This window comes from Columba livia, chromosome 2, assembly GCF_036013475.1.
Source record: "Columba livia isolate bColLiv1 breed racing homer chromosome 2, bColLiv1.pat.W.v2, whole genome shotgun sequence".
Taxonomy (NCBI): domain Eukaryota; kingdom Metazoa; phylum Chordata; class Aves; order Columbiformes; family Columbidae; genus Columba; species Columba livia.
In genome coordinates this window covers 7685990-7711092 of record NC_088603.1, presented here as the reverse complement: position 1 = coordinate 7711092, position 25103 = coordinate 7685990, and the positions used below count along the sequence as shown (strand labels likewise).

The 25103-nt window shown below is 44.9% G+C and overlaps 1 protein-coding gene across 8 annotated transcripts in view; it reads left to right on the top strand.

Moving 5' to 3' along the window:
• Positions 1 to 25103, top strand: part of PRKAG2 (protein kinase AMP-activated non-catalytic subunit gamma 2) — a 234603-nt gene that overhangs the window by 91529 nt on the left and 117971 nt on the right. The window lies entirely within an intron of this gene.

Here is a 25103-nt window from a genome sequence, read left to right as displayed (position 1 = left end):
TCAGTGGGAGTTTTCTGGGTGGTTTCTCCAAGGCTGGTTGGATGCCAGTGCTGGGGCTCCAGAACAGCTGGAGATGTTTGTGGGGTTTGTGGTGGAGGTGGGCACAGAAAAGATGTCATCTCGGGAGCTAAGGGTGGCTCGCTTCTGTAGACTCCGTAGAGAATTTCAGCTGTTTATTTAACTGGTATTTCTTTGCCCTTTCGTAGGGGGAAAAAGGGATTTTTACGGATAGAAGTACATTGTCTGTGTTTCTGATCAAATGACCATTAAGGGAGCGTTCGAGCTTCTCTGCCAGAATATGAAAGGCATTGTAGACCTCCATGGTTCAGAGCACTTGTCTGCTTTATATCAGACACTCATTTTACCTTTTCAGCAGCCCATGTGCTAAAACACCGTTAGGACTCAGAAATTAGCAGGATTCAGAAAAGGCTTTGGTTTTAAAACTTTCTTGCTGAATAAAGGCTCCGAGAGCTGGTCGACAAACCAGCCCTGGTCTACCCAAGGGGCTAGAGGCTGTAGGAAGAGGACGGAGTTAGAGGGGAAGAGAAGTATAATATCTTGCCTCTGGGGTACTGGATTGTCAGGCCACAGCGAGTTTTCCTTGTGTGAACTGAAGAAATAACTCAATGATAAATTGTTGTAAAATCTTCTGTGACAACATAGATACAGAATTAGTGATGTGTAGACCTGCATTTGGCTTATGTTTCATGCAATGTGTTCATAGAAACATAGGATGGTTTGGGTTGGGGAGGAACCTTAAAGATCATCTAGGCCAAGCCTCCTGCCACGGGCAGGGACACCTCCCACCATATCATGTTGCTCAAACCCCGTCCAACCCGGCCTTGAACATTTCCAGGGATGGGGCATCCACAGCTTCTCTGGGCAGCCTGTCCCAGTGCCTCACCACCCTCGTGGGGAGGAATTTCCTCCTTATATCTAATTTAAATCTACTCTCTTTCACATTAAAGCTGTTACCCCTTGTCCTATCACTACACGCCCTTGTAAAAAGCCCCTTTCCAGTTTTCTTGTAGGTCCCTTTTAGGTACTGGAAGGGTGTTCTAAGATGTGCCCAGAGCCTTCTCTTCTCCAAGCTGAACAAACCCAACTCTCTCAGCCTGTCCTCACAGCAGAGCTCTTCCAGCCCTCTGACCATCATTGTGGCCTCCTCTGGACTCACTCCAACAGGTCCATGTCTTTCTTACGTTGGGCAACCCAAAGCTGAATGCAGTACTCCAGGTGCTGAAAGCTATTGATACCTTTTGGTGACTTTTAAGTAGTATTGAGGCACCTTCTTGTTTTTCTTCATCTATTTCCCTTTAAAATGTTGGTTTTAATCAGAACAATTGATTTCATAGTGATTTCTGTGCACAAGAACACAGCTATCAAACCCCATATAGGATTTTGCTATATGTTTATGAGAAGTTCTGCTGCAGCTGAAGTGAAATGGCATCTTTTCCAGCCCTTGCCTCACTCTAAAACACCTTCAGGAGACTGGAAGTAGTTGAGTCAGTGTTTCTGAAGGACTCCAAGTAGACTCCAAGCTTAATTTCTATTCAAGGATTTTTGTTCTTCTCTGCCTAAAGTTCAAGTATGTTTTTTATGCTCCCCTCTTTTTCAAGCATCACAATAACTAAGATCCATTTAAGCTCTTTTTTGGCTGGTCCGCATAGGTTTAATTATTGCATAGGCAATGTGCTGCTGATGGAGTACGCAGAGAAGGGCTCGCTGCTGTGCGAGTAACAGCGATGTCACCTGCATAGCGAAGCCACCTCGTGATGTTTTAAGGCAGTTATCCAAGCAAACAGCACTGTTGAAATCCTAGCTAGGTACAACAGAATATTAAATAAAGGAATCTTCCAGTAGTCAGCAAAATCCTTTTGATAAGGTCACATCACTGTCGCAGGAACAGCCCTGGAACGGGGCTGCACTATTTTTGAGCCATCAGAAGATGCCTGTGACCCCACTGCTCCGGAGAGGGCGGCAGGAATTGCGCTGGGCTCGGCTGTTCGTGGGCTTTTGTCCTTAGAGCAGGAGGGACAGGCTCTTGGCAAGGGCGTGATGATTTAAATTAGTGTTTCAATTGATAACTCTTCCCATTCTGCAGCTGTTTGCAAAACAGAGCATTTCTTACCACAGGCTTTCACATCGTTAGCTCTCTTATGGAGAGACTAATGCAGATACGTACCCTTCACTGCCATATTAAAGTAGATTTTATTCAGAATGTGCTAAGCAGGGGTCGGCAACAAATTACACTCTTAGGGTTTACTATATTTAATTGCATTTTACCAAATTTTATTTAACAAAACCTTTTAAGGACTTCAGGAGATTTATGAGTTACCATTTCTGTTGTATTGGGTAGTTTTTCCCAATAAAAACATTTGCATTCTTCTACTTTGCAGGTAAAGAATAACCCTATGTAGTACAAAACATGAAGTTAATTGGTTATGTCCCACTCAAAACAAAGTCTCTGTGGCTTGCACAGCATTTTCAGAGTGCCAAGACTTCTCAGAGGCTCCTCAGACCAGTGTTCTCAGACCTTTGTGCAGATGCTGCACTAAAGAGCTCTGAGAAGAGCAAAACCAGCACGTCTCCATGTTTCTGAAGGTGCATAAATGCTTCACTGCTCAAAATTGTCGCAGCCTATGTGATTAAAATCCCATTTTCTCAAGCAGCTTGGGATACCTGTGTTAAAAGTTAATCACTTCTGAAACCGGGAGTGCATTGAAATGAGAGGTACTTGCCATGCATGTTTGCCTTTACAGCCGATCTGCCACTGGAGCTGGGTTGCTACTATTAAAATGAAAATAAACTGTGTGCTGGGCTCCACTAGGAGGAGCATCACCAGCATGTCGAGGGAGAAGATCTTCCCTCTCTGCTGAGTACTGGTGAGACACATCTGCAGTGCTGGGTCCAGTTCTGGGCTCCCCAGTACAGGAGACAAGGCTGTACTGGTCCAGCAAGGGGCTGGGGCACCTGGTGTAGGGGGAAGAAGAAGGAGGAGGAGGAGACTTAACAAGAGCAGCTAAAGTCACTTGGTTTGTTCAGCCTGGAGAAGAGGAGACTGAGGGGAGAGCTCATGGCGGCTCCAGCTCCTCACAAGGGGAGGAGGAGGGGCAGGACTGAGCTCTTCTCTTTAGTGACCAACGACAGATCCCGAGGGAATGGCAGGAAGATGTGCTGGGGAGGTTTAGGTTGGACATGAGGAAAAGGTTCTTCACCCAGAGGGTGCTGGACACTGAACAGGCTCCCCAGGGAGGTGTCACGGCCCCAAGCCTGACAGTGTTCAAGAAGAGACTGGACAACACCCTCAGACACACGGTGTGAACTGTGGGGTTGTCCTGTGCAGGGACAGGAGTTGGACTCGATGGTCTTTGTGGGTCCCTTCCAACTCAGGACATTCTGTGATTTTATGATTCTGACTTTTGTGCTGTCTTCAGCCATGTGATGGGGTTTTGGAGAAGGCAGTGCTGGGCATCTCAGGTCTGCCCAGCGACAGGGCAGGAGGCTGTGAGGGAAACTCCTGGCAGGTGTAAGAAAATCGTTCTTGATGGGGGTGACACAGCATCACAACAGGGGGCCCAGAGGGGCTGTGAAATCTCTGTCCTTGCAGATTTTAATTGGGCAAGGCTCTGAAAACCCCAGTTTAAAGTTGAAGCCCTGCTTTGAGCAGGGGTTGGACTAGAGACCTCCAGAGGTCACTCGCAGTGAGAAACTGCACAGGAGCCTTCCCTTCAGGTTTATAGCAAATTGGCACTTTATCCAGGCAATCAGCAATTTTAAATAAATAAATAAGTAAGTAAGTAAATAAATAAATAGATAAATAAATAAATGGATAGATAGATAGATAGATAAATAAATAAATCACTAGTTAAAAAGTCACAGGGTTTGGGGTTCTGTTGTCCCCCAGTTTACGTGAAGAGCGTCTGTGCTGCGTTCCTTTCCCTGTCATGGGGCAGTGTATGTGGGAAATATATACAGGCTTTGTTTTAACTAACATCCATCTTCCCTCCACTTCCTCCTCCCACGTGTTGTTCAAAACACAGGCTAACCTGTTACTCCGCATATTCCTTGTTTTTCTTGGAAGCAACTTCTCCCTAGCTTGTTTTCGCTTTAAAGCCTGTGTGGTATTTACAGTGCTTTCTTTCCCATGTAGTTGCTCTTTTCCCAGCTGTTATTTTGCCTTTGGAATATATGCAGTCTAGGACAGGTATTAATGGTTAGAGTAGGATGATATTAAAACACAAAGTGTGATTTGTAGACATGAAGCTTAAAACATTTTCCAATTAAGGCTGCGAGTTTAAAGCTTTTGTTCATCTCTAATATTGTATCACTTGTTCTGGCAGTGGCCAAAATCTTGTCCTGGTGCCTTTTCCCTTTGGTTACCCCAATCCAGCATATGGTCATAACCCCATGGACTGATCTGACAAAATATTTGCCTTGAAAGGAAAAATACCATCCCACAAAATGTACTCAGCTGCCAGACACTCCAGGTATTTTGTAAGACCAGCTTCAAATCAGTAAAGTGCTGGTTGGAGCTTCACATCCAGCATCCCACCTTTGGAAAGGTAACAGACCCACCTCAGTCCCCTCCTGGCAGAAGCTCTGCAGGGATGTTTTCGGGGTGAGGTGTGTGCTTGGCCACCAGAGAAGCCCCTTTGGTTTGGGGAATTCACCTCAGAAAAGTCCAAGTCAGCTCTTTGCATGTTGGGCTTCTGTACAAGTACTTTGAAATTTAATTCTAAGCTTTTAAATTTCTTTTTGTCTGAAAATTTCTTTAAACAGCACTGCTAGACCAGTAAAAACTGAACGTGGATTTGGGATGAATTAAGCTTGGTGGAGACTTGGGTCTGTGAGATGTGGAGCTCTGTACCTGGGTTTACCCATCAGCATGGGCACATGAGCAGCTGTGGACCATTGGACAACTACATCTTAATTATTTATAGACAATTGGATAGGAAAACTAATGAGTAAATTGGAGTTTTCAAATTTTAGAATAGCACTGTAGCTGGCAGGAGGCTTCTACAGAGCTGACACTGGTTTTCTAGGTGTTTTTCAGGGACATCAGCAGCAAAGTACGAGTGAAGAGACACAAGTTTGAGGTGCTGTGCAAAGTGACGTCAGAATTGGCTTTGTGGAACCATTTCCCAGTTTGTCTTAGGTTTTCCTGAAGCTCCGTGAACTGCTCTCACAAGGAACAGACTGAGACCTGATGCTCTGTGACGCTATTGAGGTTTGTCTGTGAAGGGAGTGCATTTCTCTTGTGTACAAATTTATGCGAGCGGGTACAATGCTAAGAGAAAGAAGAAATGCCACAAATTTACCCTCGGTAAAGCAAACTGAGCTGATCCAAAGTAAACATGGGAGGACAAGCTGCACTGGGGGAAAACACAGTTCGGATTAGACTTTTCTATGGTCTTGCACAAGCTCTCCCTTCAGAGACAACACATACACAAATAAATGAGCAGAGCTTTATTTTACTGAGTAGAAATCAGGGAGCTACCCCTGCAGATAGGCTAAAACTAAAAGTACTCAGAATATTTTATTAAAAGTACATGGTTGTATGGAATTTTAGTCATTAAAATGTAGCTTTTGCTGCGGGGCCAAATGCCCTGTTTGAAGGGCAGTCGGGTATTTTCCAGTCCTGCTTCCCCTTCCAAAAATATCAGTTCAAGTAACAGCAATACTCATGACTCATGGTGGTGCTGCCAGTATTAACAGCAAAGGAAATCAATTAAAAGGTTTCCATTGACCTGAAGCTTTGGGTTGTGGTGGATGTGATCAAAAGATACATTTATCTCAGAATTAAAGGTTGTTTATAGAACTTTGAATTGAAAATGAGGTGGCTTTCAAACACCTCGAAGCTGGTCACCGGATTTGAAGTGCTGTGAATTTGCACTATATTTGAGAAAGGAAATGGTTTTCAATGTAAAGTTTTAATTTTCTGCCTTGTCTTAGGAATTTTTCCCTTGAAATTCAACGCAACTGTGGTGCCTAAAATAATCCATGAGGATTATTTTAATCCTAGTGCTCCAGTAATAAAGGACCAGATAGTATTTGTCTCAGAAGACTGCAAGATGCAATACAGAAAAGTTATCATATCTTTTATTCATTCTAATAATTCATTTTCCTGGAGAACATCTCATGGGTAGACCATGCCCTCTGTAAGAAAATCTTTTGACCGTACTAGTTTTTACCCATAGATGGAGCAAGAGGCTCTTATTTCCAACACCTCAGGGGAAAAACGCGGAAAACCATTCAGCTCTGCTCCCTCGAAGGCCTTTAAACTGAAATTCATTCCCCCTCAAGATTTTCCCCCGTATTCATGACATTCAGGTAACAACTTGCAGGGCAGTGGGGTTTAGTCCAAGACAGGTTTGGGCAGGGTCGGCAGCCGGGCGCAGGAATTTAATGTACCATTGCCTCAAGCTATTTCCCACCCTCGCTCTTTAGGAATAACGTCCTGTGACACTCAGCGATGATGGGATGTCCTCTCTCCTGACGGCTGCTGGACTCTATGTTTGGATTTTTCTTTGCTGAATCCATAAATTCATCCCATAGTCTTGGACCATCCCAGCCTTCAGACCACAATCGTAGAGAAACATCAATTATAACCTGTATCAGGATGGTGGGTAGCTGAGGACACTTTCATCTCCAGTTCTTCTCGGTGTTCACAGTTCCCCTGTGTTCTGAAGGGGCAGGAGGGTGGGATGCTGCAGGGAAAGCTCGTGGGCAGCTTTGGTTTCATGCAGGACAAGGGGGGCAGTTTGGGGAAGAGTAGGACTGCTTGGTCCTTAGGAGGGTGGCGTAGGCTCTTCCACTGTCATCCCATAAAACCTAGGAAAGGAGTAGAGCAATTTGTCTTGCTTTATTTTCCTGTACTGCTGTGCAAAACCATCTAATCGTAATTTTTCAAGCTTGCTTTGCGTGCAGCTGGAGGAGGCTGGAAGTCATGTTCTTAGTTTAAAATGAAAAAAGGACAGGCAACGTCTTCTAGTCGTAGAATCATAGAATCACAGAATAGTTTGGGTTCAAAGGGACCTTCAAAGCTCATCCATGAGCAGGGACATCTTCACCCAGATCAGGTTGCTCAGAGCCCCATCCAGCCTGGCCTTGAAATGTTAGAAAATGTCATGTTAGAAAATGTGTCTTGCGTCTAATTTTTGGACATTGACCTATGAATGGTTCCCAACCATCAGAATCTTTAAAGAAGTTTGTTTGAATAATGTATCCTTAATGGGATAATATGTGTATCAGGAGCCAGATATTGCAAGTGCTTTGAGAATCCAGCAAAACTTCTGACAAGCTTCCCTGGCGCAGTGTGGGACATAATGATGGATGACACCTTGTAGAGGACCATGTTCGGGTTCATAAAAGCATTTTACTAGTCACAATCACGCATATGCACATTAGCTGGAGGTTTATGCTCCCCAAAGTTTGCACCGTTTTTCGATTTGCAGGATGGGGGTTGTAAAATGCTCAGAAGCCCTGTCTGTGCTTTGCCTGTGTATGAGCTGGTTTGTGACGCTAAGATTGCATGTGTGGATGCAAAAGAGCAAAGGATGGGGCAGTGAGATGAGGACTCATGATGGGTACAGCTTGAAGCTGTAGTGAAATGTGATTTTGAGAGTGATGTCCTGAACAGTGACCTTTCTGAAGGGAAAATTTTTGTCTGTAGAGTCACCTATGCACTACGAGCTATAATCTGTAACTGGTGTTCTCCTCAGGTTGTTTCTCTTTGAGCCACTTTCTGGATGTTGGAATTTGTTATCCAGCTAAAAAGCTAAACCAAGACATGTACAGAGCGTTGCTGAGAAGGTCTAAATATCAGGAACTGATTTATGGCAATCCTAAAACCACTGAACCAGCAGGAGCTTACAAAGGTCCCTGTGCCTGCATTCTCTAGGATGGATCAATAGACTAACCCTCCTCCCTCCAGGCCTGGCTGGTTCTAGCATGTGGCACTAAGCATTTAGTGAAATCTAAATAGGATGTTTCTTATGTCAGTTTAAAAAACAAAAATGGGATTGTTTGGTGTTTTGTTTGCTTAAGAAAAATAAATTAATTTCTTTCTCCATGGGATTTCCGCTGTGCCCTTTTTTGTCACAGTTCACACAGTATTTGAATTCTCTTCTCCATCCTTAAAAAATTATTATTTTAGATTATGGAAAAATATTGATCAGTCTGTACTTGATATGCAAAACAAATACTCAGCATCTTTGATGATCAACCATCAAAACACCTCAATTTCTTAGCTAAGTTATTCTGAAGCTTGCCTCGGGGTTCCTATAAGCCCATTTTTTCGGTAGGCAACCGCGGCGGTTTGCAACGAGTTTTTTTTGTAGTTCATTTCTTGCAGCATCTCCTGCTGCTCTGGCTCTCAGAGCCCGAAGTGTAAGCGTGGTTTGAAAGCCTCGCGTGGGTGTGTGACACAGGGGCGCGGTGACGAGCGCCCGTGGGAGCCGCGCCAGACGGTGCGGCGCTGCGGAGCCCAGACTGCAACCCCTGGCAGCTCAAACGTGACTGTGAACCAGAGGTGCCCTCCCGTGGGCACCCTGCCGCTCCTCCTTGGTGCACATAGAGACTGGGATCGCTTTGGTGTTGGTTTGGGTTTTGAGCGGGATAATAAGAACTGTTAATTATGTTTCCGTTTTATTTTTATTTTTTAGTTCTTAACCATTCAAACAGCAGGGGCTAAGAGCATCCCTCCCTCCGACACGTGCAACAGCAATAATTTCAGCAGTTGTTCAGGAAACCACCTTCTCTCCTCATTCCAGGAAGGTTTGCCGTTGCTCTCAGGTCGGGATATTGCTCTCAATATCACGACAGACATGCACTTGCGTTGACAAATACACGCACTCTCATGCAATTAATTTCTTCTGGGGAAGACAATGTGAAGGTTAGCTGCTAATCAGATGTTCTTCAACAAACACCGTTATTTGGGGATCCTGAGCGTTTCGTTTCAGGGTCACTGCGAATGCATCTGCTTCACCGCCCGCCTCCGCTGGGCAGAAGGTTTGGTGTCAGATTTGTTTGCTTAACCTCAGGATAAGGTTTCCGTAGCTCTTCGTGTTCACAGTCGTTCCACAGAGCTGTTTAACGGTGAGTGAGCTGCGCTTGGCAACCTGAGCTGTAACTCCAACAGGATGATGCCATTTGCACTTATGTGGTTGCTCCAATTCTTCTCACATACTGACGTGCCCCCATAGCACTGAGCAGCCCGAAGCCAAAGCTGGCTTTAACCCATGCGAAATAAAAACCCACATCCAAACGCTACAAAGGTCAAGACTTTCTGAGAGAGGGCAGAAGAATTGCACATAAACTAATGCTTAATACTGAAGTGAGAGTAGCTGCAGGTGGCAAATAGTGCCTGTGTTTAGCATCTACATTAAGTGCCTGCCTCCATACTTTCATAGAATCATAGAACAGTTTGGGTTGAAGGGACCTCCAAAGCTCATCCAGTGCCACCCCTGCCATGAGCAGGGACATCTTCACCAGCTCAGGTTGCTCAGAGCCCCGTCCAGCCTGGCCTGGGATGTCTCCAGGGATGGTTCATCCACCACCTCTCTGGGCAACCTGTAAAACGTAGACTTTGCTAGAGAGGTGTTGAGCTGGGCCACATTAGATGCACCTTGAAGGATTTCTGAAAGACAAGAAGCACAAACAGTGGCTGGAACACATAGACAGATAATAAAAATGGTGTTTTGGCACAGGAATCCTCAGCAGCAGCGCCTGATTGCAATGGAGCACTGGCCTAAACTTGTTCAGGAGAGCGAACCTCAAAAACAAATTGACGTGAACATTTAGATGAGTGGTTAGCTACATTTTTCCATCTTTTAGAAGGAAGTATGGCTCCTTCCAGCAAAGTTAATTAGAATGTGGCTCCTACCCATGTGAAGATCAGGTTCTGCTGTATTATGTGCATTTAAACACACCTGATTTACCACATCTGACATTCTCAGAGTGACACAGGGGAAGATTTGACTGGTGCGTTCTGAACAGAGTGAACAGTATCCAGACTTGGGTGCCTGAAGTTAATAACATAAATCCTTGCTGAGACACCTGAGCCAGTTCATTTGGGGAAAAGGGGGAAAAAAGAGAGAGAGAGGAAAAAAAGGGAAATATTTTGGCTAATTTCAGCAATATTTGCTAGTCAGCCCTATGAAGGTGGTGAGCAATAAGGAACAGTTTCCTGGATGTGCATCTAAGTGTTGAGTTTTATCCTTCAAGGCCAGAGGAAAGCCCTTGCTTCTGATGCAATCAAAGGCACTCTCATTGACTAAAGCCTGATTATGACCCTTCCCTCCTTAAAAACGTAAATAGTAAGTAATGAGGATTAGCGCCGATCTGACATCTCGTATGTTTGCTGGCGTTTGGGGAAAGCTTTCAAGCAAATGTCGGGGATTAGCACAAACCGCTTTGTACAGCTGTCTAGATTATGTTGAATCAGAAGCCCAGTCTGCAGAAAAATATGTGGATTATTAGCAAATTCTTAGGAGCAGTAAGACAGGCAGGGATGGATGTTCTGTGTTTAGAGAAGTGGTCAAAGCCATGGCTATGGGGTGACTGATATGGACTTTGTTGCAGTAGTTTGGAATATTTTTCTTTTTCCCTGGTTTTCTTCTTTTTGTAGAAACAAAGACCAAGAAAGAAACTGAGATTTAGTGTTTTTCTGAATTAAATTAGTGTATTTAATTAATAGCCTTTGCATTGGTATTCCTTTGTGATGGGCCACGATTTCTTCAGATTTGCTTAGCAGAAGTGGATTTATGTGCTCATATTATCCAAACCATTGGGCTGAAGACTGTGTAAATGAAAATGCAAAAGAAAAAATAAATTACCATGTCTTATTTCTGTGTGTTATAGGGAACATCTCCATGTAACACAGTAGCACATATCCATGCAGACAGGTAAACCCTGAAAGACAAGATCCCCTGGATCTGGGGTGATGGTGGTGGTGGTGGGATGGAGCTTCTGCACAAGGGAGATGTCATCAGGGCATCTGTCCCTGGCCCCACGATGATGTTTTGTTTTTGCCTTTAACCACAGAGTTCAGGGGTGATGAAGGAAGGTGAAATCTCAGATATTTTTTGAGGGATTAAACCCTGGTGGGGACTCAAGGATGGTGGCTACTCTGGGATTGTCCCCGACCTCAGAGGATGGTGCTGGGGGAGCACATGGCCATTAAACAGGGTGAAGTTCAAGGTGAGGCACCTCGTTACGTGTGGCTGTGGCAGGGGCTGGAGCAGCTCTGGGTGGCTGCACCCACCTCGGTGACCCAGGAGAGTTCATGTGGCACCAGGGGGCCACAGGTTAGAGGATGGTGGGAGTGAAAATCCTTGGGAAACTGGCCTTAGATCAACTCTGCAACTCTCCAACTGCAGTTCCTTGGCATGGATTTTGTTATTAAGACATGTCACTGCAATTAAATCCCATTAAAGTCAAACCAGCTCTGCCTCACCTTTAGCCATAGTTTGGCTCCAGTTTAACCAAGAGAGAGTCCAGCTGCTCTGGGCTGGGCGTCTCATCTGTGCTTGGAAAAATGACTTAGAGAGTGTGATCCTCATGATTCATGCCACCATTTTCACTCTTTTATTGCATTTTGTATTTAAGAAGAGGTGCGCAGTTGGGAAGAGGTGAATTTTTCTCATTCAATTGTGTGTATTCAGTGTGAGCATCCTGGCACTACCTCCACGCACCAGCTTTTTCATCTTCAAACCATCCGAGTGCTCTTATGGTTCCCAGCCACAAGAGCCTTGGGAAAGGCAATAGCAAAAGGCATCGCCACAAAATGAGCCTGTTGAGTCATCTCCACCTTTCTTTCCACTGTGTAACACTTTGTTAATTCCAGCTTTAAAGTTGAAAAGAAGAATCACAGACTGGTTGGGGTTGAAGGGACCTCTGAAGGTCATCCAGTCCAACCCACCTGCTAAAGCAGGTTCACCAGAGCAGATCACACAGGAAGGTGTCCAGGTGGGTTTGAATGTCTCCAGAGAAGGAGACTCCACAACCTCTCTGGGCAGCCTGTTCCAGGCTCTGGCACCTCAAAGGAAAGAAGTTTCTCCTCATATTCAGATGGAACCTCCTGTGTTTCAGTCTGTGCCCGTTGCCCCTCATCCTGTCATTGGGCACAACTGAGAAGAGTCTGGTCCATCCTCTTGATACCCATCCATGAGATATTTATAAACATTGATGAGATCGCCTCTCAGCTTCTCTTCTCCAGCTGAACAGCCCCAGCTCTGTCAGTATCTCCTCATAAGAAAGATGCTCCACACTCTTCATCATATTTATAGCCCTCTGCTGGACTCCCTCCAGTAATTCCTTGTCCTTCTTAAACTGGGGAGCCCAGAGCTGTACACAGAACTCCAGAAGCGGCCTCACCAGGGCAGAGTAGAGGGGGAGGAACAACCTCCCTCAACCTGCTGGTGATATGTGGTATTTTTAAGCGCTTGTTTGTGCTTCAAGCTTTCTGCCTGGGTTTTGACAGTGTCAATAGTTTTTCCATGTAAATTTTTTACCAGTGGTTAAATCACAGGATTGGGAATTCTACAACAGAAAGGTGTCTTCTCCTCCCCACAGAGCTGTGTCCAAGATCTCATCTCTACTGCTGTGGTGAGAGGGGAAACAGAATTACGCTGCATAGACAAACCCCACATGTTAATTGCTTTGTGGTTGGCATCAGTCTGAGGGAGTTGTGAGGTCATGGTACAGTTTCTTGCCACATTCAAGCTTTATTTACTCTCTTGAAGTGATGCTGTTGTTATGTTTTACGTTACAATACATGGAAATTTTTTTGGAGGAGCAATTGCAAGAAGCAAGTGAGAACACCCTTTGCTTCTGTGTGGCTAAACAGAGTCATTCCCCAGTGCACATCAGCTCTGCAGGAATGGGACGCTGAAGTTTGGGGTAGGATTGTTGAAAGAGAGAGTTGGCTGCTTGTGTGTTCCAAGCCTGTGACATTATTAAGTAAATAAAACAAGTGGCACTAAAGAAAGTATCTGAAAAACCCATCATTTCCGTTGGAAAATAACTCAGGGCACTGAAATCTGCAGCTGCAGAGCACTGGGCTGACTGTGCATCGTTCCTCACTTGTGAACCGTGTCAAGGAACAGACCGGAAAAATTATCTGTAGTGAATTATTTAATTGTCTGTCATCTAGCTGCCAGGACGAGGAGTTTTGTGCTCTATTTTGTATATTCACTTTCGTCCCGTTTCTGCCTGAAGGTCTCTCTCAAGTCCTTCCAAATTCTTTACCATAAAAGATAATAAAACACTATAGCACTTCACTAACTGGCATCCAGAACTGCTTCTTCAGACTGTTAGGCACAAGTCAGATTGGGAACAAGACAGTGGTAAGGGAAAGATTGGGGAAAATTCACTTCCCTTCACAGCAGCTGGATTTTTGCCATCAGTGAAAACCTGGAATCCACCTGCTGTAATGAAAAATTAGCAGGTACTTAATGCTCTTTTTCCCCAAAACTCCACATAGCCCAGCAGTAGTGATTTACTGTGAGCTCTCCATGAAAAGCAATGTTAAATCTTGCTGCCTCCTGCGTTGGAGGTCACAGGGAGACGGCTGAGCGAACCCCAACAGCGGCAAATGCAAAGCACAAAATACTGTCATTGGGCCACAGATAAACAGATTCTCATATACTTTCCCCATGCTATTTCATGAAGTGCTTATATAACTGAAAAATATTCACCTTGGAAAAAGAAGGCTAGAAAACTATTTTTACGGCTTGTTATTTATGGCTTTACTACAGTTGAGGAATTAGTTTGCATTTTACAAAGCAAAAAAGTGGGGGAGGAGGGAGGAGAAAGGAGGAGGAGAATAAGGAGAGATACTTGTGCAGCTCTCAGAATATTAAAGAAAAACTAAAATCCCAAGGAGTTACCGCTGTCAAATGCAGACACGCAGGCAAATCCTAGGCTGGACTCAGCATCCAGGCAACGTCAACAGTTTTGTTAAGCTACTGCCGGCGCCGCTGACAGCTTTTGCCACTTTATGGAAAAAAGCAAACACCTGACATCACTGAAGTTCTTAGAAAGTAATTTCTCCTCTGTCCGACAGATTCGAGGCTCAGCAACACACGGCACATCTTGCAAAAATTGAGAGGGAAAAAGCTTCTGATGAGCTCATGGCTGGGAAGGTGTGTGGTTCCTTGTTTCTCTCTAAACTCGGCACTTCATTCCCCCTCCGAGTTTCTTTCCATTTCCCGTGGATACAGACACAGTGCATTAGGAAGTGGATCACATTTGATTAAACCATTTATAAGCAACTTCTGCCGCTGCACTACGGTTGCAGGATTAGAAGAGCCCTTTGCTGTGCTAAGAAAGCCTCCACCTCTTCTTCCCTAGTTCTTTTTGCATGGTGCAAAAGCCAAGTGGCTAATGAGATTAGGAACTTCATTATTATGCTACTCATGTTAATATATGATGGGGGAAAGCCCTTGCGTTTGCAGTCTTAGAAGGGTGAAGTGGGACAGTTGAGTACAGAATAGGTGCAGCCCAATGGGCTCAGCACCATGAGGCTGTAGGGTAGGTAAAGAAAAAATACCAGCTTGCTGTGTCTACTTACTGAAATACAAGTATTTTTGCACTGGAAGCATTGATACAGTGAAGCCGAACCTTTTCTTGGAGCTGAGAAGTTAAAACTGTGTTGAGGAGCCAGCATTGTTCTTCACCGCGGACCAACACAGGGAGCGCTGAGCACTCCCCAGCCACGGCCACGCACTTTGTGCTCTTGGAGCAAAAGCAAAACCATCTTTCACCTTGGGAAGCGCCTTGTGATGGCAAACAAGAAAAGCTTGGTAAGACACACAGAGCTCCAAAATCATTAAAGTCAAGTAAAACGTGTTGCTAGACGTGAAGATGTGTAGCTTGCTGCTGGCTCAGTAGCTAAGCACATTAGGAGGAGATGCAGGGGGAGCTGCTAAGCTGCATAAAGTCCTTCAGGCTCTGCGGGTGCCCTACACCTTCCCTCCCACGCTGGATTTGTGCGGGCAGGAAGGGCAGAGCTGGGGCAGGAGCATCCTCCTTGCTTGGTGAGCAACCCCAAGTGGATCTTCTCCAGGTTTTGGTGAAGTTTCATTAATTGTTGTAGTTTAAGAGTTTTGTAGCAGGTGACTCTAAACAGGGAGGGCTGAAGGGTGCCAGGTGAATTTGAAGAGGCTGATTTAGGCTGGTGATGCTGAGGGCTGTGACTCAAAATAAAGACCAGCAGGACCTTCCTTGTCAGTGCTGTGCTTGATGCAGGAGCTGGTGTTATGTCTTTTAACATATTGTGCAGGAGAAAAAACAGTTGAAAATCAATAGACACTTGTTGAGAAGCTCAGTTTTGTGGGCAGTGAGCATGGTGTTTGTTAGAGGCAAATGGGAGTTGGGGCTCTCGGGCCGCGGGTCGATGCTCTCCACCCTGCACTTGCACAGCCCCACTCAACACGTCCTGAACTAAGAAGCTTGTAATGGCTGTAGGCAGCAAATAAACAGGAGAGAAATCCAGAAACCTGTGGTAACCTTAAATATCTACTTTATCTGCTGTAGGTCTTTGTTTTCTTTAAGATGTTTAATTATCTTTCTGGTTAATAGAGATAGAAAACGGATTAGTCTAAGCATGAGGCTCTTGCAGTGCAGTAACACGCAGCACCTGAAGACAGCTTTTCATCTGAAGCTCTCACAGAGATGATGTGAGATATCCCTGGTTGTGCAGTGGCCCGGTAGCAGAGCTGAGAAAAGACCCGACGTCTCTGAACTCCTTACTCAGCCCCATTCCAGTGTTCCTGCCTCTGCCCTGTTGGTATTTTATTATAACTGGAAACAACCTACCAGGTTTACAGGAACACATAGCTTGGAGCAATCATTTCTGTTCATGTCTATTAGCACAGCGGTTTTCATACCTTTTGCTCCAGTGACATGCTTGCAAATAAGATGACTGCTAGCTGCCAAGGTGATCACGCAGTGTTCTTTTTCCACAAATATGTATTATGTAATAACTACAAAAGCATTCACTCTGTAACACTGATAGGTTTTTACAGGCTGTTCGGCTCAACCTTGACTTCAGGAGCCAGAATTCTGGAAAGCTCATAGGACTGTGTTAGAAATGTGCCTCTGAAAACAGAGACACCCGAGTGAAGGACTGAAGATGCGGGATGCTTTTGGGGCAGACCAAGAAATGCAAGACTTGGGCTTTGTGCTGCTGGAAATACCCAGAGCTCTGTAACCATAACACTGACTTTCTGCTTTGATTCTTGATGTGGAATTTAAACTGATTAATGATGTTAGAGCTGCTTGGTAGGCTGCTTTCTACTTTAAGCACTGAAGCCACTGCGAGATGCTGACCTTTGACAAGATTTGGGAATCTGATGGCACTGCACCACAACTTCTGGTCATCCAGTTTAGATCATTTTCAAATGACTTTACAAGTGTGATTGGCCCAATACAGCACTGAGCTAAGTCACCACTAAAAGTGATTTAATGATTCCAGAAATCTCTCCTCAACTTGAGGCCTGATATGTTTTGATGAGGTGAACGGGGATGCTGCTGGCTGCAGATGAAGTGTTGGCCTGAGAACTGTGTCAAGCTGGGATGTGCCTCAGCACCAGTACCTGCCCCCTGATTCACCAGGGCATCCTAAAAACCTCAATAACCAAGTGTCGAGGGTTTTGATTGCGGGGTGACAATAAAACCATGGCAGATGTATTGTTAATCCCCTCTCCCCCCCTTCAGCCCTTCCCTTTCCCCCCTTCCCACTCAGGACAGGCAATCGAGAGGGAAAGAAGGACAGAGAGAAGAGAGTTGGAAAAACAAAAAATGTTTTACTAATGCTACTAATAAGAATAGAGAAAATAATACAAAATACACAAAACCAATCTTGAAAGTCTCAGCAACTGCAGAGCTGGCACCCAAAGTCCTGGACTGGACTCTGAAGCCAACCGGAGCTGGATTCAGTCTGTCACTAGGCCTCAGTTTGCAGGGACGACTAGCAAGGTCCTCTCCTAATGTCGGCCATAAGCAAAAAGGGATGAGGTCCTCATGATCTCCCACTTTTATATGAAGTATTCACATGAATGGAATGTTACACACCGTTGGTCAGTTTCTTGGTCACCTGTTTCTCGTTGCCCCTCTCGTGAGATGTCCATCCGTGCTTATCAATAACTTTGCATTCCATTGCTATGTTTGCCAAAACATGTATCTGGTTCTCCAGGAAAATGCAGCTAATATGAAGCTTTAGCTGACAGGCAAACTCACTAAAAGAGAAACTTGTTTGTAACAAAAGCAGGACACCAAGGAAGTGTTGTGCAAGGAGTTACCGTGACGTTGCCTTTTCTCTGTCTCTGGCTTTCAGGACACAGCTGACAGCCTTTTCAGTCTCTTCCTTTATCGGTAACTGTTGTGAAAGGTTTCAGCCTATTTTTTTCTCCTGCCAGGTATTGTGTGTGCAGACTGGCAGTGTTGGCTTTCCCAGGAATATTCTCTTATTGCCTTATAGCTCCCAGGTTTCCCCTTCTGTCATCTAGCCATAAAGACTCAACAAGTTTTCTCGAGTTCATGTCTGCATTGCTCCCAGCCACCCCACTGAGATTTTTCACACAATCCTAAATATAACTCTGAACTTTACAGTGTTTGGTGTTTTCACTTGCACAGTGGATGAACGAGGAACTTTTTACCACCCAAGCTGTCCCACACTGTCCCTTGATTCACTCCTGTCATAGACTCGTGGCTCCCGCAGCCGCATCCCAGCTGGGTGCTGTGGATGTGTTGGATGCATTTTACCAAGTTACTGGTCTGCCAGCTGCATGAATTGGTAGAATCGTCAAGAAATGGGAAATATTTGGGCTTGGATGGTTTCTAGCTCATTGTAGACAGTAAAACAATGCCAGCTTTCCATTACATGTCCACTGTCTCGGACTTTGTCCCATCTGTACCCTGGCAGATTGCTGAGGTACCTCTGTTTGATCTCAGTAAGCTGCAGGGTCTGTCTTTCCCACTGTGCTTTCATCTCTCTTAAAAAGTCAGTGAAGTTTCTATTGCTAACAAAATTGCTATGTTTGATCTGGGTGCAAAAAATCTCAACAACAACAACAAAAACCCAAAAATCCCAACCAAAAGGCATCCTGGAAAGATAAACCAGAAGGGTTTTGCATTGATTTCTCTTCCAGATCTCCTGTATGTGATAACAAATGTTTTCTCATCTACACTCCCATCTGTTCTAGCGGATCTTCTGTAATCTGGGTGACTAATTGTAGTAATCTCTTTGGAGCTGGGGCATGCGAGACAACCACCTCACGCACTCAGCGGTTTAACGTAGTGTGAACAACAAGTCATGTTCTTGCAATGGAAGGAGTGGAGCTGTCGAGTCCAACCAACCTTTGTCTTGTTCTGTTCCCCTCCAGCCTCGTCCCAACCTGCTGCATGGTGGCTTTTGGAAATTTATTTTACTCTGTGCAAAGAAACTACAAACCATGATGCTTACACCTTGTCTTCTGAAGATAAAAAGATGCTATATGAGATCCAGGTGATGGTGGTGGTTCATAAGGTGTTTATCTTGGGAAGTTAACAGGGCAGTTTGCCAGTCGTTCGGTTATTATTACATTAAAGTATGCAATGTACTTGGGTCTATTCCTTTGCTTACAACTAACAATGCTTCAGAATCATTAATTCTTAGGAAAAGTAAGTGTAGAAAATGAAGACAGATCTTGGAGGGGGGCTGGGGGGTGTGCATTCTTTTTGGTTGGTTGGGTCTTTTTGGTTGGTTGGCTTTTTGTTTTGTTGGTTGGTTGGTTTTGGTTTTGGTTTTGTTTGGGTTTGTTGGTTGGTTGTTTGGGGGTTTTTTGGGTTGTTTTTTGGGTTTCCTTGTGCCTTGTATTGTTTCTTAACCAGCAGATGAAGCTCCACTATATCTGTTAGGGGTAGCCTGAACAAACAGACCGAGAGAGCTGGCTGCAATGCAGATACCGTGCAGGGGGTTGGATTTCAGTGCAGGCCATGTCTGCGTACAGTGGATTCCTCCCTTTCTATTATAATCCCCTTGCTGGAGCAATCCCACTTGCAATGACAATGCAGGGTTGGGTGATCCTTTAGGAATGTCCCCTCCTGGCATTACGCCTGTGCTTAGTTCATCGGATTGGGATCTAGTCCTGTGCGATGTCCTCAGTCATTCATGTGAACATACTGTGTGGCTATGCAATAAATAGCTAGTAGTTAGTAGTAGTAGTTAGTAGTTAGTAGTTAGTAGTAGTTAGTAGTTAGTAGTAGTAGTTAGTAGTTAGTAGTTCCTATGGATACCCTGGCAAGTCACCAGGATTTTGTGAGTTTTAGGTTTGACTTCAATGAGCACTGATGGTCTAATGCTACAAGGCCCTGCTTTCACTGTCAACAAAACAACATTTGCAATAATTCACAGACTTTCTAGCAGGGTCTGTTGCCACAGGACAAGAGGTGATGGTTTTAAACTAAAGGAGGGATATCCAGGGTGGACATGAGGAAGAAATGTTTTACACTGAGGGTGGTGCAACACTGGCCCAGGTTTCCCAGAGAGGTGGTAGATGAACCATCCCTGGAGACATCCCAGGCCAGGCTGGACGGGGCTCTGAGCAACCTGAGCTGGTGAAGATGTCCCTGCTCATGGCAGGGGTGGCACTGGGTGAGCTTTGGAGGTCCCTTCCAGCACAAACTATTCTATAATTCTTTGAAAATGTCTATTCTGTGTAAACACCTGCATTAGATACCCCTATAGGTCACCTGAACATAGTCCTCAGGCTCTTCTGCACCATCGCAGCAGCTGAGAGGAGGAGAGAGAGGCACACGCCTGGGAACTCCTTCACCCTTGAGGTCGGGAATTCGCAGGGAATGGTTCCTTCCTCTTGTGGTTGCTGCTCTCTTGCAGCTGAACCAAACAAGGTCTCTCTTTCATCACTGAAGAACAGGAGCGTTGTCAGTGGAGCCAGGAATGAGAAAGGCTTCCCAAGCGTTAGTGAAGCATTTAGCTTTTCAAGGTGCGGTTCACTTTTATCTTCAGTCAGCACTTCTGTGTTGTCTCAGATGTCTAATAGGATGCTGCTGACCACTGTCTCTAATTTTATGTGTATAATATATAGCACATATGTCTTTATTATATCCACTGTGGCCTAGGAATGGGTCATCTGTGGGATGTCTGTCAACCCCAAAATTGCACTGCCAGCATTTTTTATTGTTAGGAAACACTTAAGATTATTTTCAACCAAAAAATAGCAGATAATAATACCAAGCCAGGTGAAGAGTCTCTTCATTGTCTTATCTTGTACATAAGCAATTTTATTGCCTTTTGCTGTCAGATTTTCCTGCTCATTGTGGGGAGCAGAGGGATACAGAACTTGAAATTACTTTGAAGTCTCATCATCCTTTATAGATCTGAGGATGAGGGGATTGCTTCCAATGTGCATCTTTGTAACTAAAGTTGTATTTTGTGATAACCATGCCACCATGAACATTAAAACCACAGTAAATGTGTGTGAACCTGTTCTACTCCTAATGCTCCTACAAGGTTATGAATTGCAAATGTGTGGTTGTGCAACAGGGTGCTCGCTGAGTTTGTGTAGGGTTGACAGCTGAGGATTGATGCAAACCATTGCTCATTCATTGAGTTTTCCTCTCTCTCCAAATAAAACTGCTAAGGCAAAATTGGTGGAGGACTCTATTTCTGAGGAGTCCCTAATATTTCACTTTCTTGCAGTAATTTCTGACTTTATTCATTTGCTGTCATTCACTTTGTGACCCATTCAGCACTGGCTGAAAGACTTTTTCTTTAAATTAAACTGAAGGGGATATTTGACACAGCCTTTGACACAGTCTCCCACAGCATCCTCACAGCTAAGTTGACGAGGTGTGGTCTAGACAATAGAGTAGTGAGATGGGTTGCAAACTGGCTTAAGGAGAGAAGCCAGAGAGTGGTAGTCAATGGTGCAGAGTCTAGTTGGAGACCAGTATCTAGTGGAGTGCCTCAGGGGTCAGCACTGGGGCCAATATTATTCAATAACGATTTAGACGAGGGAATAGTGTGTACTATCAGCAAGTTTGCTTATGACACCAAGCTGGGAGGAGTGGCTGACACGCCAGAAGGCTGTGCTGCCATCCAGAGACCTGGACAGGCTGGAGAGTTGGGTGGGGAATAACCTAATGAAATTTAACAAGGGGAAGTGTAGAGTCCTGCATCTGGGCAGGAAAAACCCCAGGTTCCAGTATAGGTTGGGAAATTACATATTAGAGAGCAGTGTAGGGGAAAGGGACCTGGGGGTCCTGGTGGACAACAGGATGACCATGAGCCAGCACTGTGCCCTCGTGGCCAAGAAGGCCAATGGCATCCTGGGGTGTACTAGAAAGGGGGGTGGTTAGTAGATCAAGAGCCTGGCCCAGGCTGCCCAGGGGGGTTGTGGAGTCTCCTTCTCTGCAGACATTCAAAACCCGCCTGGACGTGTTCCTGTGTGACCTCACCTGGGCGTTCCTGCTCCAGCAGCGGGATTGGACTAGATGATCTTCTGAGGTCCCTTCCGATCCCAAACATACTGTGATACTGTGATATTGTGATACTGTGATTTTATTCAGCCCTACAATGCCCATTATAACTTTAACATCATTTCATCTGTTCCAATCCTGCATGAGAAGTGAGGAAGCAAGCAAGGAAGAAGTATATGAAGGAGACAAAAAAGAATTTTGCGATGTTCTGGAGAATCGTAAGTTCTTCACAAGGTTCTGTGGGTGGATGTGGTAGAAAGACTTGCTAAAATCAAGAAGAAAGAGAAGCAAGAAGAGATGAGAAAAGCACTAGTGGAAAAATGCATCTAGAGAACCTTAATGCCTTTACTGTTTTTTGTAAAGTTAACAGCTGAGATGTTTTTCCTTAGCTCAGAACTGATTAAACTTTAGGAGCTGTGTCACACCAGACATCCTGTACTTGCTGGATCAAATGCTGGTTTGAGCACGGCCAGATTGCGGCGCATGTAAGAATGGTTCTGTTTTTCACATTATGAACTGAAATTGCTAAAGAAGCAAGTGCTGGAAACATATGCACCACAGTTCATTAGTGGGATGAGGGGAAATGATAAAATTATCATTTGGATAGAATCATAGCCATCAGTCCCTGCTTATTGGTCTTTCGGGGTGGGTGCTCTGAGCCTGAAATAGTGTGTTCTTCTTACTAGAAATCACCAATATGCCAGCGCTAACATGGCCATTACTCCTATTCCTGCTGGTTCATATTATAAACTCTGGAAAGGTAGGATAGAAATACATCACAAAGATGCCAGGATGTAATTTATAAGTAATTTACCAAGAGTTCTGGGAAATCTAGTGTGCACCTTTGGGACTGCTAGAAAGAAGTAAAATGCAGCTTTCAGATTTTTCAAAACCAATTTAGTGCCAGCCTGACAGCTTCAGAAATGGAAGTTTTTCTTAATGCACACTGAAAGCAGCTTGAAGTAATGTATAAAAAGGGGATAAAGACAAAGACTCATTACAGTGCAACACTTGGTTATGATTATGGGAAGTAATTGAGCCCAGCTTGGAGTCATAAACTTACAATTCTTTTATGGGGTGTGAGCTGGGCCTTGGACCAGATGGAGAAAGTTGTAGTTTGTATTTCCCTTTGAAAACACAGGCTGCTTGCTCTGTTCAACCGGCCTGCAAATGGTGTTCGCACAAAACAGGCTCTTTGTTGTTGGCCATTGCATCACTTGGAGTCTTGAGCATTATTTTCTTTTAGGGCAAAGATCTCTCTTACATATTTCTCTGCGTGTTATTTTGAAATCTTTTCCAAGTTTGCTATTTATCACAGTATCACAGTATGTTTGGGACTGGAAGGGACCTCAAAAGATCATCTAGTCCAATCCCCCTGCTGGAGCAGGAACGCCCAGGTGAGGTCGCACAGGAACATGTCCAGGTGGGTTTTGAATGTCTGCAGAGAAGGAGACTCCACAACGCCCCTGGGCAGCCTGGGCCAGTGCTCTGCCACCCTCACTGAGAAGAAGTTTCTTCTCAAATTTAAGTGGAGCCTCTTGTGTTCCAGCTTGATCCCATTACCCCTTGTCCTATCATTGTTTGCCACCGAGACGAGCCTGGCTCCATCCTCATGGCACTCACCCTTTATGTATTTATAAACATTAATAAGGTCCCCCCTTAGTCTCCTCTTCTCCAAACTAAAGAGTCCCAGCTCCCTCAGCCTTTCTTCATAAGGGAGATGCTCCACTCCCTTAATCATCTTTGTTGCCCTGCGCTGGACTCTCTCCAGCAGTTCCCTGTCCTTCTGCAACTGAGGGGCCACAACTGGACACAATATTCCAGATGTGGTCTCACCAGGGTGGAGTAGAGGGGCAGGAGAACCTCTCTTGATCTACTAACCACCCCCCTTGTAATACACCCCAGGATGCCATTGGCTTTCCTGGCCACAAGGGCACAGTGCTGGCTCATGGTCATTTATATGCTGGTCATCGTTCATTTATATGAAATACGGTTGCAGTTATAACCAGTCCGGTGTTGTGAGGCTTTGTAGACATGTCCCAGCACCACTGACACTGAGAGAAAATGTTTCATTTTGCCAACCTCGCTCTGTAGAATTGGGAAGAGAAATTTAGAAAAATTCCCATTCAGGGAACTTTTTAAGACGTACAAGGCAGAGAAACGTGATCCGTGTAGAAACACAAATGTGATTCATGCTTTAACTTTCTAAGGGTGGATCTGAGCTTTTACTTCTTTGAGCAATGGCAAAACCAGAGGGAATTCTGACCAGGGAAATTCTCAGCGATGAGGAAAGGGAAACACTTGGGTTTGCTGATTTGCGGTTTGAAGGCAGCTGAAGTGTTGTCGCTAAGGGGGTACATATTCTTTTTAGCCTTCCTGTTTTGTGCTAAATAAGCTCTTAAATCTCAAGGAAGAAAATATTGTTTTTGCCATTTTCATACCAGAATAAACCCTGATAAGACTAACTGGTCCCCATTGCTTGCCCCGCACTCTGCTGCTGCATTTGTAGATCAGGTTAAATCTCCCATTAAAAAGGCACATGAGGACATTATTCAGAACAGCAGCATTTAAAGTGTTTTCACCACAGCACAGAATTTACACTTCTGTAAAACGGATGAATCAGTTTGTGTTTCAAATCTGACCCTGCGTTGGCTGCGCTTAGTTCATGCAATGGGATTTTCCAGGTTTCCTATCTGGAGACCAAATCAACCCCCAGTTCTACCTTGTGGGTACGGAAGGTGCTTTTATCTTGGAGGTGGGGAACTGAAGAAAAAGAAGCATCAAGAAGATGTAGCCCAACCTTGGTTTGGGCTTTTTTGGGTTGGATTGCAGATGACACCAGCCATGAGACTCCTCTCCTTGTGTGGCCCTGGGAATCAGTGGGAAAAATAGCAGAACGAGATTTACTTTGTGTGCTCCAACCTCCATTTTTCAAAATAATCAGGTTGTTTAAGAGGATGAAGGGCTGGGATGAGCCAGGGGGGACATTGCTGGGAGGGTTGGGCACACAGGCAGCTGATGGGATAAAGGCGATAATTAGCGTAAAGGAGATTCCACAGAACCACAGACTGGTTGGGGTGGGAAGGGACCTCTGGAGATCATCCAGTCCAACCCACCTGCTCAAGCAGGGTCACCAGAGCAGGTCACACAGGAAGGTGTCCAGGCGGGTTGGAATGTCTGCAGAGGAGGAGACTCCACAGCCTCTCTGGGCAGCCTGGGCCAGGCTCTGGCACCTCAAAGTCAAGAAGTTTCTCCTCAAATTTCCAGACCTGGGTCTTTTTTTTTTAGCTCTAGAACCTTTTTTAGGCTCTTTTTTGGACTTGACATCAGGTCATCAAAGTAAAACTGTCAAGGAAATGGATGATTTGAGGCAAGAGGGTGGGTCTGGAGACAAACTGGTGAGTTGTCAGCACACAGGCTGCTCTAATGCCATGAAACAGCTCAGGTCGCACCAGATGAGCAGATCCAGCGGGGCTGGGGAGGTATTTCACACACATACAGGACTGTGTGTCTGCTCCCTCCCTCTAAATAGTTTTTTTAAGTTGTCCAATGCTTGGCACCTCTCAGAACAAGCCCACGTATGTTTTTTGGAAGGGGACCGTGTTATTCTCATGCAG